The sequence below is a fragment of the Megalobrama amblycephala genome, linkage group LG6 (assembly GCF_018812025.1).
Source record: "Megalobrama amblycephala isolate DHTTF-2021 linkage group LG6, ASM1881202v1, whole genome shotgun sequence".
NCBI lineage: Eukaryota > Metazoa > Chordata > Actinopteri > Cypriniformes > Xenocyprididae > Megalobrama > Megalobrama amblycephala.
In genome coordinates this window covers 27,076,620-27,095,435 of record NC_063049.1, presented here as the reverse complement: position 1 = coordinate 27,095,435, position 18,816 = coordinate 27,076,620, and the positions used below count along the sequence as shown (strand labels likewise).

Below are 18,816 nucleotides of genomic sequence, written 5' to 3'. Positions count from 1 at the left end.
GTATATTCAGTTTCATTTATATTGCACTGTTTTTTTTTTTTTTTTTTTTTTCTCCAGACATCTAAATCTTCTGGCTACTTAGTTTCCTCCTTGCTTGGCCGACAACTTTACAAAAGAACGACTTTTAAATGAAGCGGAGGAAGATTTAGCTAAGTCCCACCGTCTTAGACTATCAAGAGAGACTGCTGACCTTTACCTTTCACTCCCTCTCTCTACTCATTACTTGCGTTAGACATGTGCACCCTTCTGTGTACCGCTCTCCTCCTATCATCCTTTCTTTCTCACACTGTCATTTTGTTCCTTTGTATAAATGACAAGGGCAGATGAAAAAACAGCATGTGTCTTTTTAATATGACCTCAAGATTAAGCATGAAATTAAAGTTGACAGTAATACTGCTGTATGCACCACTCCAACACTTTAATACTGCTCTTTTTAATATCTTATTGTCGTGCAAAAGTTTGGGATCAGTAAGATTTTCAATGTTTTTAAAAGAAGTCTCTTATGCTCACCAAAGCTGCATTTATTTGATTAAAACAAATAAAAAAATACAACAAAAAAAAAGTAATATTGTGAAATATTATTATAATTTAAAATAGCTGGTTTCTATTTGAATATACATTAAAATGTAATTTATTCCTGTGTTGGCAAAGCTGAATTTTCAGCACCTTCACTCCTGTCTTCGGTGTCATTCTATTGAATTCTAATATGATGATTTGCTGATCAATATTGAAAAAATTTTTTTAGGATTTTTTTTTTTTTGATTAACAGAAAGTTCAAAAGAACATCATTTATTTGAAATAGAATCATTTGTAACAATACAAAAGTATTTTTTTAATGCATCCTTGCTGAACAAAAGTATTAACACCCCCCCCCCCCCCCAAAAAAAAAAAACTATGGGCCCTATAATACACCCGACGCAATGCGACGCAAGGCGCAGCGCAAGTGTGTTTGCTAGTTTGCGTCCGGCGCCGTTCGCGTTTTCCCGTTCAGCGCCACGTCCTTAAATTAGTAAATGCATTTGCGCCAGTTAGTGCGCCCATGGGCGTGCTGGTCTAAAAAAGAGGTATGTTCAGGCGCATTGCCGGCGCATTGCTATTTTAAGGAGCTGAAAATAGACTGCGTCATAGACCAACTCAAACCTGGTCTAAAGTCTAAAGTCAATGGCGCAATATTTTTTTGTTAGAGCGCGTTGGTAGAAACTGCGCCTCTGGGAGCGTCCACAGTGCGCGTTGACTTTGCTTATTACACACAGGGATGCGCATCACACAAACATGCCAAATATTAAAAACAAAAGGATTACAGTGTAAAAGAATATTATTGTGTAGGCTACATAAATATAAAAATGTAATGATGAATAGTCATTGTGTATATTAGAATTAGGCTACCTATTTTCAATTCAGCCTATTACTACTTATAATGATGAACGAAATTGGCTAATTAATTGAACAATCGTGCCAATACACACACATATATATTAACTGACTCATCGCGTGTACGCCATGTAAATAGCAATCCGCCATGGCGCGAGCGCATCTCGCTCTTAAAGGGAATGGGAGATGACACTTTGATTGGTTTATTGAACGTTACGCCCATTACTCATTAAGAGAATAGGGACAACCCATTTCAAAAACGTGCCCCGGTGCACGGACCGTTTTTCCGTCGTTAAAATAGCAAAAGTGGATTTGGACACGCCCTGAGTGCACCTGCGCCGTGCGCTTTACACTTTGCGTTTAGATCGTTAAAATAGGGCCCTATATGTTACAAAAGCTTTCTATTTCAGATAAATGCTGTTCTTTTGAACTTTCTATTCATTAAAGAAAAAAATGATTATAATAATATAAATGTTTCTTAAGGAGCAAATCAGCATATTAGAATGATTTCTGAAGGATCATGTGACACTGAAGACTGGAGTAATGATGCTTTGCCATCACAGGAATAAATTACATTTTAAAATATATTTAAATAGAAAACAGTTATTATAAATTGTAATAATATTTCATAATATTAGTTTTCTTTTTGCATCAAATAAATGCAGCCTTGGTGAGCATAGGAGTCTTCTTTTAAAAACATTAAAAAAAGGTACAATATGTAATAATTTTGTCCGCTAGAGGTCGTAGAGGCCTATTCAAAACAAAGGCGTAGCTTGATGACGCCAAGTTTTAGAGCGGAATCTTGGGACATGTGGTCTCCATCTCAACGGACGGTGCAAAAGAATAGGGATTGCAGTCGGGAAGAACTCATGTTCATGAATGAGATTATTAACGTTACAGTAGTATGAAGCAGAGCAGGACCGAGTGTTGTGGGAGCTGAACGAGGCCGCTGGAGCGATTGCGCAACACACGTCTCACCAGCAGCGGAACTTTTATTATGTCACAGTTAGGGCTGGGCGATATGGCAAAAAAATAAAATCTCGATTTTTCAGAACGATTGATCGATTCACGAATTCGATTTTTTTTTAACTGTTTAACTAGTCACCTTAACTTAACTACAATATGATTTAAGTAACATTCTCTTTATTAACAATCTGGTTAAAAAATTCCATTCCATTCCAAGTGCACCACACAATTTGTTAAATATCTTTACAGAAATATGCCTAAAATATGAAGACGTTGTACAAACTTATCTTAAACACATCCTACTCAGAAATAAAATTAAATAAGAAAATGCTAAATATTTCTTAGCCAAAAATAGCAATAAATAACACCAATTATAGGCTATTATTAACACCAAATGCGTTGTAAAAACAGAAAACAACAGCAGCTTTCAGCCTGTCACCATCATGCAAACATGAAATATCAAACAGGTTTAAAGGTTTTTGTATTCTATTGCGCTATTTGTTCTATCGTTTTTATGTTTGGAGGACATGTTTAGGTGTTGCACTTGTCTCGTGTCTTTTGCAGCGCCAGGGTCTAGCCCATGAAACGGCATTGTAAAAAGCACGGCGGTCAATTAAAAAAAAATAACTTCGCGTTTAATAACTTTGCCTTTTTTCTCATTCAACTGCCTGTGTCTCATTTTTATAACGCAATAACAGATTTCTGAATGAACAGCCGCTTAAGAACAATGATGTGTTCTACATTCATGGAGCGTCACATGAGAGCAGTTAATCAGACGCGCCGGCGCCATCCTGAGGTTGGATCATTTTCTTCTCCTAACGCGTTTATCATTGCTGTATTGTAAACATGTCTAATTGAACGCTTGCTAACATTTTTATTCAAAATTGTGATTTCTCGATTCCAAAAATATTAAAATGAAGGCAAAACATAAATTCGAATTAATCGGAAAAATCTGAAAAACCAACTAGGGCTGGGCCCTAGTCACAGTCGCCGGCGCCGCTTCCGCTTTCCGGTCATGAGTATGAGGTAATGCAGCTCTGTTTATTATTAGATATATTTAAGTCTACTGAAAATGTTATAACGTTACTCTGTGTGTTCGCTCGGTGGCTGCTGTGAGACACTGTTACAAACTGCAATCGATTTTGGTGTGTCCATGGTTTCTACAAAATAAAACCGGAAACCGAGGGTAACGCGGGTATGACGCAATTGACAGGCGACTCCTCACACGTCCCGAAGCCTTGGATAAAATTGCAATTTTCTCACGATTTACAAATAGTTGGAAACATTTGGGATATTGTAAGTACTCGAGTGAACAAAATATATAACACTGGCCCAGTGGTTTTTGGATATTTGACTGCAAAAATATTACATATTGTACCTTTAAGTCAAATTAAAAAATGTTTTTTTTTTTTTTTTTGATACAGTGTCCAAAGCGTATCATCATGACATTCAGAGTAAAAAAAAAAGAAGTGTTTTCTTTTTCTTTCTTCTCATTAACACATTCCACTCTTGCTTTCACTATTTTCATTGTTTACTGTGTACACTTTCCACGTATTTGTTGTAGTTAGCAATCTCATAAAATCTCTGTTGAGAGCCTTGACACAAAACAAGTGAAAATGATAACAGTATACATTTACACACACACACACACACACACACACACACACACACGTTTGTTTTTGTGAATTGTGGGGACATTTCATAAGTATAATGGTTTTTATACTGTACAAACCGTATTTTCTATCCCCCTACACCTAAACCTACCCATCACAGAAAACTGCACATTTTTACTTTCTCAAAAAAACCCATTCTGTATGATTTATAAGCCTTTTGAAAAATGGGGACATAGGGTAATGTCATCATAAGTCACCCTCTCCTTGTAATACCCATGTCATACCCATGTCATTATACAAATTTGTGTCCTGATATGTCACAAAAATGCACGCACACACACACACAAATGATTTGCATAGTCCATTTGGTGAAGTTTGGACAGTGAGAGAAAGCATATGGCATTATGAGCTCAGACTCAGGCCATATGCTGATAGGTTAAAGGGTATGAATGCACAGAGCATGCATACCAGTCAGCGCAGTGAACCGCACTGATCCATAACCCTCATTGAGAGACTTAAGCGTAACCTCGCCAACATTACCTCACTGCCTTTAGCCCACTGAAGGACATCCTAGCAGGAAAGAGGGTCAGATTTCGATGGCCTGGCACTCTAGACATTTTCTCCCAGGAGAAATCGAGCCTGGGTCGGTGGGGTACGGTCAGCCCTCCTGTGGATGCCAATCAGCCCCTCTAGGAAGGAGGTCCAGGACATTTTAGACAAACAGCGACTACAGGTTGAGGAAGTGTAACCAGGACAGCTGTTAAAGTATCTAGGGGGGACCAGAGGAATAATCTGAGAGACGAATCGGATTGGCATAGATTTATGAATTTGCAAGGACAGTTCTCAATTAAAATACATTATTAAACACACAGTGCTCTGCCCAAATCCCAGTGTCACATTTCTACAACAATGTAATTTCGTTAGATTCTCAGAATGAATGATGCTCACTGTATGTGTTTTGTACTGCTTTAGATAAGAGAAGTACACTTTCTTTTTTATTTGTACTTTATCTCTTTCTCTCTCTGTTATTCTCTGCAACAGGATGTTAAAAATGTCCTCTCGGTCTCTTGGGAGAAATGATAAAGAACTCCCCAGATGATTTTTTTTTTCTCTGGGATCATTGTGTTGTAATGTGAGATAATAAGATTTATTTATTCTTGTTTCATACGAAGAATCAACACTTGTCAGGTCATCTATGAAGCCATTTATGAAAATGTCAGTCAGAACATATTTTTTGAGGGAAAAACAGCAGAAAACAGGAGGGAAAAAAATGCACAAAGGTCAAACGTCAGGAGGGACAACAGAAAAAGAGTTTTCCAGCTGTGATTGATGATCAGCGTAGAGCCCGAGCAACACACACACACACACACACACACACACACACACACACACACACACACACACACACACACACACACACACACACACACACACACACTGGGTTTTCATGCTTTATGGGGAGATTTCAAAGACAATGATTTTTATACTGTTACCCTAAACTTACCCATCACAGAAAACAAACTTATTTTATATCAGATAAACATTTCTAAATTTAATTTAATTTAATTTGATGTACTAAGATAACTAAAATAAAAATGAGTAAAATTACGTAGACATATTTGGAAAAAAAAAAAAAAAAAAATTACAAAACACAAATGCAAACTAAATTAGTATCTGAGACAGAGAGATAGACATACTGTTGATTTGTTCAATTGACAGCTTATAATTTAATAAAACAGGGAAGAGGGAAAGATGAGGGAAAAAAAAAAAAGAAAAAGATTGAAACAAATCGATGTACAGCTAACCCATGCAACATTAACCCATATAATCCATCTAAGCTAGACATGATTAAACTGACTGTATCTTTGACCCCACTAAGAGTGGCACATCATGTGTCAGAGAGCTTCAGACTACACTTCAGGACTATTGGTGTCATCTGTTGATTAATCTGCAATCTAATGGATGCATAAGATGACTATGATATCCTATAACACCTCTGTCTCACTCACTGGGGGTATTAAGCATCTATTTCTGGAAGAGCTGCTGGAAAAATCGGCATGAAATTAAATTTCACCCTATCCATTTTCTAAACACATGTTATAGATCTTATTGTGAACAATTCATCCGTGCATGTTTTGATCTCGCAATGTTTAATCAAAATGTCAAAACTGGACCTTCCAGCGAAAACGATAGACTTTTATATGGTGATGCATGCAGGACTCCAATCATTTAGTCTACTTAAACCCTGCCAATGCAAGCTCAGGTTCATCTCTCTCCACTTTTGAGTGCAACACCACATCAACAACAATCAACAACTGATGAATAAAGTCTCCGGTCTACTTTTTTAAAATTATTATTATTATTAAAATATCTGTTATACTTGGATGTACATCACAATACAGAAGAAAATATCTGTCACTACTTGCTTTTCACTGCAACGTTGAGAGTAGTTATATTGTGAACAGTGCTATAAAAAAACTGCCTTATCTAAAAATATGACAGGTTGCATCTGGCCAATTTATACACAGTACAGGGCAGCAAAACTGAGCTTTAAATAGTCTGAGGCACACAAACTGATTTATATCTATGAAGTAATTTTAAATAAAAACAAAAAAATAGTAATAATGATGGGCAATGGGCTCATGTACTAATCACAGAAGTGAGGGTGGGGTAAGTTGTGCCACCCCCTGTGCACAATTTTCTGCTTAGGGTGGGTTTAACATATCTAGCAAACTCATTACAAACTCATGTCCGAGTACCACACACAACATGTGAACGGCACATTTCTCAAAAAAACATTCCCAAAAACAGAATATTGATGAAGTCAAATGAAGCGTTTGCTCACTCTATTCAAGTTCACACAGAAAAATAAAGACAATCAGAACATCTTGCATGCGCAGTCTGTCCAAGCTGTTTTCGTTTTCTTGATCCAGGAGTCTCACATTTGTACAACAGTCGTTTTTGAATGGGCATCAAAGTTTGACATCTCTTCTATTATACATGGTTATTAAACCATAACATCAACAGCACCTGCCACTATAAATGACAACCGGCCTGCGAGGCAACAAATTTTATATTGATTTCTGTTCAAAATTCACAGACTCTTAAGTTGACGGGTGATATTCCAAGAGCTCGTATTACACTCGTTGCTGACAGATGCCTTTTAAAATGACACTGTGGAAAAAAAAGAAGAAAAAAAACACACCTGAATAAACATCCAACAAAAGAGAAAGCAGTAAAATATATCCAATTCAATCTGAATCCATATTTCTTCAATTGCAGTCTAAAATGGATGATTAATGGTGAGACAGACAGGGAAAGGGTGAGTGTCATTTTCCATTATGCTTTAAGCAGTGTTTGATTAGTTACACCCTTATGAGGAATAGATGCACCATTCAAAAATTCACTGAAAATAGTAAACTATAGAGGTACCTTTTGAAATACTATTTTAAAATACTATTATTTATGTTTGGAAATACACACACACACACACACTCACAGGAACGGAGAACATGAACATGCAGACATGCCAACCAGTTATAGATCATATCAAATGAGATCTAGTTGGAAGTGGAAATGACCCAACTTCAGATTAGAAAGGTAAAACCCTATTATTACGGAACTGCAGATTCCAGTCATAAAAATACACACAAAGTTTGGCAAAATTTGGATGAAAAAATAAAAAGTAGGGTTGTACACTTAATTTGATTTTTAAATGTAAAATTTGACATTTTATTACAGTTGTGATACATTTTGATTACAGAGGCCTAATGGTTAGAGAGTCAGAAGTTTGCAGGTTCGATTCTCAATATTGGCAGGAAATTACCCCCAATTGCTCTCCAGGGGCCACAGCAAAATAGCTCCAGGTGTGTGTGTTCACTACTCACTACTCTAATGTGTGTACACTAACTTGGATGGGTTAAATGCAGAGGACAAATTATGAGTATGGGTTGCCATACTTGGCCTTCACATGTCACTTTCACTTCTACTTATATTAGTTAAATTGTTAAAGTTTAATGCATTCATTTGATCACCACTGTTTTTGGTGATAAATTTATATTAAATCATAAAACATAGAATCCTGAACAACTAAAACACAGAAAACTTTTCATAGAGCACATTTTATTTATTTAAAACATTAAATAAATAAAATGAATTGAATTACTTTTTATTAGTTAAATTCAAATAAACTATTAAGACAAAATCCAGAAAATAATTTAAACGGAAAACACAGAATTTGGAAAGAAAAGAAAAAAAAAAAAAAAAAATTACTCCCAGAAAGAAGATTTCACATTTAAGGTTGGTATCTTATTAATAATAATAATAATAATAATAATAATAATAATACTTTATTGAATAAACACATGGTAACACTTTATTTTAGGGTCTTTTAACTAGTTGCTTATTAGCATGCATATTACTAGAATATTGGCTATTTATTAGTACTTATTAATGGGTTAGTTAACCCAAAAACTAAAATTCTGTCATTAATTACATTCCACACCTGTAAGACCTTCGTTCATCTTCGGAACACAAATTAAGATATTTTTGATAGAATCCAATGGCTCAGTGAGACATACATCACCAGCAATAACACTCCCTTTTTCAAAGCACAGAAAGCTACTAAAAGCATATTTAAAGCAGTTCATGTGACTACAGTGGTTCAACCTTAATATTATAAAGCGATGAGAATACTTTTTGTGCACCAAAAATAACAAAATAGCGACTTTATTCCACAATATCTAGTGATGGGCGTTTCAAAACAATGCTTCACGAAGCTTCAAAGCTTTACAAATAATTTGTTTCGAATCAGTGGTTCAGAGCGCCAAAATCACATGATTTGAGTAAACGAGGCTTCGTTACATCATAAGTGTTTTGAAACTTCAATAATTCACTTGACTTTGGCAGTTTGATACACGCTCCAAACTGTTTTAAATATGTTTTTAGTAGGTTTCTGGGCATTGAAAAAGGGAGTGTTATTGCTGGCGATGCAGGCCTCACTGAGCTGTCGGAAATTATCAAAAATATCTTAATTTATGTTCCGAAGATGAACAAAGGTCTTATGGGTGTGGAACGACATGAGGGTGAGTAATTAATGACATTTTTGTGTGAACTAACCCTTTAAGCACATTGTAATGCCTTATTCTGCATGACCTTATTCTGCATTCTTAATCCTACCCAATACCTAAACTTAACAACTACCTCACTAACTATTAATAATCATTAAATTAGGGATTTATTGAGGGAAAAGTCGTAGTTAATAGTGAATATGGGTTCCCTACACTAAAGTGTTACCAAATATATTGTTTGTTGATTTGTTTAAATGCTATACAGAACTTGGCAATTATTTTTGGTAGTTGCATTCAAAATCCAGCTAACTCAACAATCTGATGGGCTGTACGTTTTGAACGAGCATGACGCTTCTTCACAGGCAGAATCTGTGAGCAAAGATGGAAAGAGAGTCTTTTATTAAAAATATAATTGTGTAATCACAACATTGATGGTCTGAAGTTGTGGGCAGCTTGTCTGTCTATCTCACCTCAGATGGAGGCAGTGGTCTGAAAGCATTCCTGTCCATCAGCACAATCTAACACGATTGACTCAGTTCTGCTCCCACTGCTTTCCTGCTCATGCTGAGACAGCACTAACTCTCTCACACCCACATTAAACACACACACACGCAGACCCTCGCAAATCAGCTTCTTTTACCCCATGCTCTTCCTTTCTCTCCCTTTGACAGACACACACATAATCACTTCTCCTGATAGTCTGTCCCACAGGCTCTGAGCTACCGTTTCGTGTAAGACTCGATTGCTCCCCGAGTGATTTCACAGTGCGCCAAGCTCTGGTGCTATGAGCTCAGACAGGAAATGCTGCTGGTTGCTTATTTTGGCCCTTGCCGTGGAAGGCAGGTGCAGACTAATAGGAGCTAATGGACTGGCTATTGTGCCACTTCCTGTCGGAGAATTCCCCCAGGAGAGGCAGGTCCGGGGAACTTATCTGCAGGGGTTTGGGTCTCTGATGAAGGAAGTGAGCTCAGTGCCACTAAAGCACCGCAGATAACAAGCTTCAAGGCCAAATTCAAACGCACGGGAAAAGGCATGCAGACACAAACACTGTACACACTGATAAAACTAGGCAACAATTTCACAGTTAATATACAGCAGTCACACATGCAGACACATGAAATATTAATTAACAAACACCAACAGCCAGCTCATGGGCAAAAATATCTGAAACGCAATGAAAACAACAATTTTTTTTTCCATAATGTGACAAACTGTAGCCGCCTCATTTGCTATAAATAGTGATGTACTATTTTTAGGAATCTGAAATGCATGACATCACACTAAAGGATTATACGGCTCTGGGAAAAACAACAACAACAAAAAAAATAATAATCTGGGTGGGTGGTTTAAGCAAAAGTCCCATTTGAAATCATTGTAGCTCAAAAAGCAATTACGACACCAGCCGTAGTGTTGAAAATTCAAACACCAGAGGGAGCACATTTTTCCTTCCCTACACTCTGAAGACTATGTTTCTAATACAGTAAGTGCATTCGTGGAATTTTTTTTTTTAGGGATTGAAACAATGGTGCACTCAAACATTCAAAAGCACATTTTCACTGAGAATCAAACTCAATTTTTCCTCTTTGCCAATGTGATTTGGAGTTAACGGTGTTTGATGATAGGCCAGTCAGGCCTTTAAAATGCTCTTCAGGGTTCTATTATGTCGACCCGGAGCGGACACTGACTTCATCAAGGACTGGAAGAGTGAAGTGGCAGGAGGCACATCAGCTAGACAATAGATAAACCGGCTCCATTTCAGCTGAAATAATCCTCTCTTTACACACAGCTTGCCACCACTGCCTTAAGAGAAACAGCGAACATCTCAGTGTCAAAGCATTTGTTGTCTGGACTAGACACGGTTGGGAAGGCTACTGTGAAATTTAGGGCTGCCGTGAAAGAAACAAGTAACTTTCAATCTGGCAAATGTATCTGCTATTTAAAGCAAACGCTTCCACGGCATATGATACTATCACAAGGTTGGCCTTGTGTTGAAACAATGAGCTGTTTAGGTGGTCAGAAATGTCCCAGGATGTCAACTAGGAAACTGTGGTCTCCTATCCAAATACTTGTTCAATAATCCACCACCTACAAACCTGAAAACAGCATTCTGTTTACAAAGTCAATTGGAGGTGAGTTCAGAAACACAGCAGCTGCCATTGTGTCCTATTGGTGAGCGCTATGGACTACTCTCACGAAAAACACTGTGTTTGGACAAGCACTGCATGAATGTAACAATCAGTCAATACAAGTCAGAGGTAGAAAGTGTCAGAATCTGTGTGACAGTGAATCAATCAATTTAAGTGCACTAAGTGTTTTTTTTGTTTTTTTTCCACTTAAAGTTTTGCACTTACAGAAATGAATAGTGCTTCTGGAAAATAAGTTTAACATGTACCCACATGAAATATGGCATATTAATAACATAGAAATTGTAAACTATTAGAAGCCTTCTGTGCTCAATGCAGTGGACTAGTGGATTCTTCATGCCTAATTTGAAATCACATAACTATCCTTGACTTGCTATTCGAGTTAGTATATGCAAACATGCCGTCTACATTTTCTAGAGAAAGTCAACTTCTTGTTTCCACTGGTCAACCTGGGAAATCACCACATAAATGGCACATGCATTCTGAAAATGTGTGGCCAGCAAAGGGACTAATACCGACACATTGATTGTTCCAGAAGATGAATAACTGTCAGTGAAACATGAACATTAAATTACTCTGCAAATTTAAGATAACATAAACAAGTGGTTTTGTTATTATACAAACTAAAGCTTGCATATTGTGTCCCCAAACATTAAAAACAGAAAATATATTTTAAACTGTAAAAGTATTTCACAATATTACTTCCGGTATTGTATTTTTTTTATTAAACAAATGCATCCTTAGTGAGCACAAGAGACATCTTTCAGAAGCATAAAAATTCCTAATGACCCCACAGTAGTGTACTATCATCCTTTGCTTCATTTGTTTGATATTTTATATGTAGTGAAACCACAATAAAATTTAAATGTGAGAATTAAAATTTAAAAGACACATTTAAATGTGACTTAAAGGGATAGTTAACCCAAACAAATGAAAATTCAAGCATCATTTGCTCACCCTCAAGTTGTTCCAAATCTGTATGAATCTCTTTCTTCTGCTGAATACACAAGAAGATATTTTGAAGAACATGGGTAACCAAACAGTTGATGGGCCCCACTGACTTCCCGATTATAGATAGAGAGAAAAAAAAAAAAAAAAAAAAAAAATCTATGGAAGTCAACGGGACCCATCATCTGTTTGGTTACTGACATTCTTCAAAATATCTTATTTTGTGTTCAGAAGAAGAAAGAAATTCACACAGGTTAGGAACAACTTGAGGTTGAGTAAATAATAACAAAATTTTTATTTTTGGATGAACTCTCCCTTTTAAGAGTCCAAATACTTTTGGGGGGCCCTTACATATTAAGTCAACTGTATGTTTCCTTCAATAGGCTGCAGGAATCTGCACATCAACATAAATCTTCAGCTGTATTTCACAGGCTGTTTAAATGCAGGCCATTCACCTTCCTAAAAGATCGAACACATAATGAGTAACGGGCATAAAATATTTCCTCTCTTCCCACAGCGGCTCAGAGGGCAAAGACAGCCGTAGAAAAGCGAGACACTGATTATGTTAGACAGAGAGGTTTGAAAATCAACCTGAGCGTCGGGAGGATTTGTGTCGTTAACCTCTCCTTCCACCCTGGGAGGGGGAAAAAAAGTAAAAAGTAAAAAGAAATGAGGTTGCCATGGTAACAGTGAATCTGAATACGGGAGCGTCTTTATTGAAAGTGACATATTAATAAACTGTAACCTCCCAAGGGCCAGTAATCAGGCTTCAATTAAGTTTTCTCTCCCTCTTTCGCGCTCTCTGTCAGATCTCGCGTTCATTTGCCTGGGCTTCTGTTCCACGTCTTTGCCTCCAGTCTGTGTACGCACGTTTAATAATGCATTGAGGTGGCGGTCCTCAGACACTTGACATTAGCTGGGAAACGCACCACTGTTTTATCGATTGACTAGATGAAGTATTTCAACGGCAGGTCGCAAGCCAGGGGATGGTACGGATCTACTGTCATTCCCACCTCTGGGGAGAAACGAGAAAGAGGTAGAATACAAAATGATGTGGACTACAGCTAGAGAACAAGAAAGACAAAAATAAGAGGAGGAGGAAGTGAAGCAACAAGTAGAGTGCTTATAGAAGGCTTATACTAGACATGTGCCAATATTGTGTACTACGATATATCACGATAATGAATATGCATGATATTGTTATCGCAGACATTTCAAAATACTGTGAATAATTATTTATTGTGAATTATTCAAATTTTAATAATACATTTTAAGAATACTTTCCCCATCAACAATATAAAATGCACAAAACCGCTGTATTCTGCGTCAAAGGGACAAGCGCACTCAGATGTAAACAAGCCCAACATGCACGAGAAGCACATGGCGGAATGGCTGAAGGATACGCGCTGAATGAAAGTGCACGCTCACTCTCTGACAGCAGAGGGTGCTATTGGAAGAGCAGAATTGCAGCGGTTATCCCGGAAACCCTGTAAATAAAGCAGCTGCACTAATGAACAGTATTTAAAATGCTTCAAACAGCCATTCAGTTTTTTGTTTTTGCAATGTTGTTCATCAAAGCAATCTGGACTACAACATGCCCTATAAAGATTGAAAATTTTCTGATTATTTGTTATTGTTCAGTAAAACTTAGTGACATAAGGCTTCATTAGTTAGCATGTTAGCTCATTATTACCAAACTGATAATGAAAAATACTTATAAAGTATTTATTAATCTTAGTTAATGTTAATTTCTTAATGTTTAATAACATTACTAACATCAAAAGTTGTAACTATAATTTAATTGACCTGAGCTAAAACTAACAATGATCAGTTGTATCTTTTATCTAACATTAACTAAAAAAAAAAACCTTCTGTAACAAGTGTAGCTATTGCTCATTCTTACTGTAAAGTGTTGCCTGTTGTTCTTTTATAATTCTTTTGCACTATAATCTGTTTGAAACATTTTACCCTATATTTTTTTGTGTATTACGTTATTGTATTTAAAAGTTCAGTTCTTTTTGTCATAAGAAAAAATGTTCTTATAATATGACAACACTTTTTGACAACACACTAATTTCAATATCGTGATAATACAATTACGCAATTATCGTAACATGAAAATTTGATACCGTCACATGCCTAGCTTGTACACTATAAATGTGTAATATATATGTTGGACATAGCTTATAGTTCTAAGTACTCATAAATGCTCATATGAAAAATTTGAGTTTGAATCTGACTTGCGTCAAGAATCTGAATTTGCAATCACTTTATAACAGCAGATTTCACCTGATTTCACCAAGTGCTACATGCTCCTGGATCAACATCTTTGTTGACAATTAACCAATCGGATTTGAAGGACACGTTTATGTCAGCTTACAACCAGAGTTACGGGCTTCTGCACCATTCTTACTCACTTCTCATTTCCCTCTGATTTTAGGGATAACGTATGGGTAGGGTTAAGTTTAAGGGTAAGGATATGGAAGTAAAATAGTGCCATATGTTTTTTGAAACAAAAAGCATGTTGAATTGCACTACTTCAAAAAAAAAAAAAAAAAAATTCATTTCAAAAACCGTTCTTGCATTTTAATTCATTGTTTTTAGGGCTTGCATTTTTATGGGCTGAAATTCAACATGGTTGTATATTTAAGCTGTGAATATTTCAATTCAAAACATTTCACACACATTTCCATTGTTAAAAATTCAATAATCCATATTCACCTTTCAGATTTCACTTCCAAAATATTCATTCTGTTTAAAAATACAACATATAATATTCAGCAGGCAATTTTCTGTCCATTTTATTTCGCGTCCACAAATTCAGTGGTTCAAATTAGGGCTGCACGATTTATCGCAAATTTATCGCACGCGATTTGGCAAAGGCTGCGATTATGTCATGCGTAGCTTGTCAGAGTTGTACGGCTCTGTGATCAGTAGTAAATGCTTCTCCATCTGAAAGCCAGAGGGCGCTCTCGGGCAGAAACTGCAAATATGCCTTGCTGTCGAAGTAGAACACGCATCATTCCAGGAAATCCTATACAATCGCTGTAGCTGAATAAACAGAAGATTGAAACGTTTTGATTGATTAAACATGATTAATAAACATACGACTGCCATATTCTGTGTAAGAAGCCACTTCATCTGACAGAAAGATGCTCAACTGTTGTTATGAAGTGAGTTTGGAGTAAAACATATTATTAAATGTTTCCTTTTGTTTGACAAGATGTTAATAAATGCTTCTCATGTCTGGAAAGATGTTTGATGCGTGTTGTTTTTTTCAAATGCACATTATAAGCGATTCAAACTTTCAAATGTTTTCAGATGGATTCGCATTTGGAGCCATAATTCATTGACAAGCCACGCATAAAAAATAATTGCAGCTATGCGATTTCATAATCGCACTAAGACAAACCGTTTAAGCGCGATTTCAATGGGTTTTTTTTTTTTTCAAATCGTACAAATTATCATGCAGCCCTAGTTCAAATTTCAACATTTCACATCCGGGTACTGTAGGAAAAGCAGTAGAGTACCGAGTATAATCTCCATCTGCTGTTAGTCGACCTCACCAGCAGGTGGTGCAAGCGCGTGTTGGCGAAAAGCAGAGCAACAGTTAGAGCAAGTCATTCATTTCATTCATTAAAACGGATTTACATTAACGGACAAAGCGGTAAGTGCATGTGTGATGATTATTAGGGACAGTACTTTTGCAGAAAAGCTGCTAAACACACAAAAGTTATGTTTACATTTAATTCATTAATGTTTTTACTGTTACTTTCTGTGTAGCCTACATGTAAGCAGCTTTCTCTACAGTGAACGAGATTATAACTTTATTCCCCGATGCTGATGTACAGTTCAAACGTTAAATCTGAGATAGACATATAACTTTCCTTAACTTTATATTGTGGCTGTGCTGCAGTACTGGGGTTTCCCTCAATACGTCATACTCCAGGATTCCCCTGCCATCGGAACATATAGAATGCTTAACTTATCTTTATGTGAATTGGATATGGTTGTGTTGACCCAGGAATGCATTAACTGCAAAATCTGGATGTGCTCTATAGCAAAAAATACACAAAATAAAACAAGAGGTCAGGTTTAGCTGGTAATCATGGCTAACAGATAGCTCTCTCAGGTATTAGACATCTTGTAATAAAATAAGAAGAAAGTCTATAGCACATATAGTTTCGATGATCTGACAGTTTTGTTGGTATACCTTTTTACAAATGCATCTTGATGCACAACAGCAAAAAAAAAAAAACCTTTACATTTATTTACAGTTATTTAAGGTTTGAATGGGAAAATCAGAGAATGATAAGATGAGAATATGAAAGGTGAGCTCAAATGGAAAAGAAAGAGAGAAGACGGGCCCATAAAAGTGGATTGATCGACCAATGCACCATCCTTTCACCCTCGATATGATCTGTGCTGCTTTATGGCATATTACCTTCAACAGAAGGGCTCATATAGAGATATAGAGCACTGTCACCACTGCATCCATTACTCAGCATGGAGAGATAATCAGACAAACTGTAATAAGGAGTCATTAAATGCCAGGAAAGGAAACTAAATCTCAAGAGATGGAGCCAATGGGGCTGATGGGCTCCGGTGCTCAGGATCTAAATGCAATGGGCTCCTCACTGCACACATGTGCAAATCTCTCTCTAATAAACCATGATTACAGCACTGATTTAAACCAGAGATTTACGTCTCTCTTGTAAAATGTCCTGGCCTTGAGTACAGCACCTCAGCCTCTGCTGCCTGAGGTGACTGCAATATAGTGAGTCCTTGTTGATAGTGGACTCTCTGATAGAGTTCCTTTGAAAAGAGAAGAGAGTTTTTGCCTTGAACTAGGGTCATTTTCTTAAAAGAGGACAGGGAAAAGGTGCCTTTTCAATAAATAAATAAAATGAGGAAAATAAGAGTACAGAAACATACAAAGTAAACAAAAACAAAATAAAGCAAACAACTCACTAACAAGGCAACCCTTTTCACTTATGATGAAATTAACTGAAATTTTAGATGACTTAAAAGTGATCTGTCATTAATATGGTTTTTAGAAAATCAGCTAGGTTCAATTAAAGCTGCAATCGCCTTTTATTATATTTTTTTATATATAGTTATATTATTTTATACAGCAAGAATGCATTAGATTGATCACAAATTACAGTAAACACATTCATAATGCTACCTTTTTTTATTTTAAAATAAATGCTGCTCTTTTGAACTTTTTATTCAGCAAAGCAACCTGAAAAAAAAAAAAAAAAAAAAATGTATCAGTATCCACAAAACTATTAAGAAGCACAACTGTTTTTAGTAATTTTACTGCATTTTTGATCAAATGATAATTAGTCTGGTGAGCATTAAATAGGGGGGGGGGGGGGGGTCATTACCATTCTCTTACAATGGATGGTTGTCCAGTGTTATTGTGAACAAACAATGACTGTCTGAATTGAGCTAATCAGATAAAAGCAGGAAGAGGGCATATGAAAGAAAGGTAAACACTTGAAAATTTCCTCTCTGCTTCAGGCTGGCATAGCTATTGTTCAAGAAGAGGTAGTACACATGCAAATAGCACAAAATTTAAACTCTGCTCATTGTGTTGCAGATGAAAACACAATTTATATTTAGACATGGTTGGATTGTTTGTCAGATTGAGAGCAGTGTCCACCTCTGAATACTGGGCTTAATGCTAATATTGAGCTGCTGGCTGGTTTCAGTCTTAGAGACGGGTCTCAACTTACTGAAGAAAGTCAGAATCAGTTTTTAAGGATCAATGAAACAGAGAGCAATGCATAAATCTGCTTACCAATTTGACATTGGCTAAATAGACAAGTAATAACTGCAGTGTTTTAATTGTTTTCTTGGTCACACTAGGCATGTCAAAACTGAAAAAAAGGGAAAAAATTGTATTTCCTACCAAAAGAATCACAAATCAGATTGAAAATATGTTGATGCCATCATCACTGTCAAAATTAAATAAATAAATAGACATTTAAAATTAACAGTCTTTCTCTCTCAGGAAAATGGCCCAAAACTACAGATGACTCATCCTGCACCAAAAAAATGTTTGTCCAATAAGATCCTGAAATATAAAAAAACGCTTCACAAACTCACAATTATATAACATATTTCAAATCAGCAACAAAATCTTTCATGAACTGTCCCATAAATGTTGTTTCTTAAGCTCAAATAGCATTGAAAAAGTGTATTTTTCAGGCAAGACAAATCAATGCGCATGTGCAGTCCTAAGCGCGAGTCTCAGGTTTCTATGGGAACCGAAACTTCTAACGGCAGCTGCAGTAACGCAATGACTTTACCAATCAGTGATTGACTTTTTTACTTAGAAGGCGGGACGTATTCCGCCATATTGCGTGTTGCAGTTTCTCCCATTCATAGGTAATAGTAGTGAACCGTCTTTCTATATCTATAGTCTATGGTACATGTTGTCACGTGTATGGAACTAGCGTTACCTGAGCGTGCTATATCGTCAGGCCCCTGTAGAGAGAGGTAAGGCCCCAGATGAACTGTAATGTAAAGACGATGACAGGTTTCAGAGAGTAATTTAATGTTATGCAGTGAAGTTGAGCACACCGTCTCTTTGTGTTTTGCTCTCTCATGTTCGCTCTCTGTCTGTAAATCTGTGAGGAAGTGTTGGAGTCTGTTAGCTGAAGTTTTCTAGGCACAGAGGCCTGGTAATTTAAACCC

General features: G+C 36.5%; 1 long non-coding RNA gene across 2 annotated transcripts in view; it reads right to left on the bottom strand.

Annotated features, from left to right (window-relative positions):
- Positions 1–18,816, bottom strand: part of LOC125270236 — a 120,343-nt gene that overhangs the window by 74,661 nt on the left and 26,866 nt on the right. The window lies entirely within an intron of this gene.